Source organism: Alligator sinensis, unplaced genomic scaffold (genome assembly GCF_000455745.1).
Source record: "Alligator sinensis unplaced genomic scaffold, ASM45574v1 scaffold171_1, whole genome shotgun sequence".
NCBI lineage: Eukaryota > Metazoa > Chordata > Crocodylia > Alligatoridae > Alligator > Alligator sinensis.
Window position 1 is genome coordinate 280008 of NW_005842552.1, and position 1349 is coordinate 281356.

Genomic DNA, 1349 nt, shown 5'->3' on the forward strand with positions numbered 1-1349 from the left:
GAATGATGGGAGAGGAATGACTGGGAGAAAGGAAAAAGAAAAAATAAAGACAGCTGCTGGAAAGGACTAAGATGCAATACAAGCTGAGCATGGGAAGAGGAAAGGGAAAGAAGGAAGGAAAGAGCTGACAGAGGCAGCGAGCCTGTGTTCAGCTGGGGTCAGTCTCCAGAGTCAGTCAGACACCAGCTGAGGATGTGGCCCATCACGCAATTCATATTGCAGAAAGTTCTCTGTGTTTGAGACTGGTGGTTGTGTGGCTGCTAATGGACACTCTTCCTGTTCCCCAAATGCTCCTTTTTGCCTCCACTCCTGAGCTTTGCTGTAAGGAACCAATAACCAGTGGCTTGTCCACTTTTCCACTTCCCTAATCCACTCCTGCCAGCACAGGGAAGGTTGGTTTCAAAACGCACGGACAGAACAGGGACGGTGAGGGAAGGCTCTGTCTATACCATGTTTTGCCAGACAGTGGCAGGCTAACCCTGTGGTTTTTCTTGCAGCTTATCTTCAGTCTACAAGCATTGCATTGCACTGCACTGGTGGGCACCTTTCACCTGGCTCTGCTCCAGGCTGCTACTTTTCTTCCTGTGGAAAGACCTTGGTGGGCACTTTAAAATGTAATGTGCTACAGTAAAGCCCCTCTCTGCAATACACTTTTCAAGTAGACAAGGTGCTGCAGCACAGCCAAGGCCATGGGATGATGCTTGCCTCTCAGTCTTGACATCATACCTTCCCGTTTGCGTTGGGCTACATATTTTGTGTGTTACACTTACAATAAAAGTTTAGAGGCAAAATGAAAATGGACCCATCCTTGGGCCTGGTTCTTTTATCGTTTCCATCAGTCATGTCACGTCATCCTCTTATACTACATTACTCCAGCTGTAAGCTTGGGAGGCTAAAAACCGATGTCAGATTTCTCTCAGAGGAAGCCTTTTATCCTGGAATACACGTGCACAAGCCCACTGTGCCATGTAAGAGCCTATAAAGTACCGAGATAACACTTTTCCCAGGGACAATCACAGCTAATTCCAGTTAATTGCCATTCAAGATGCATGTGTATAAACAACTGTCCCAGGGCCTGTTTTGATGCGAGTCAAAGCCCAAGACTATCAGCTTTGGGAAAACTCCAGTTATTCTGGGCTGAATTCAAAAGGCACGACAGGGTGGCACCTTCAATACTAACTAGTTCAGAAAGGGTGTCACTTTAGGCACCTAAGGGTATGCCTATACTACTGTAACCACAGCACTGGGTGAACATCCCCATGCCATCACATTAGCTGGATACTGGGTATTAGTAGCTGTCTAATGCTGAGGAGAAGTTGGTCACTACTGGGGCAGTTAGTCCCTGCTGA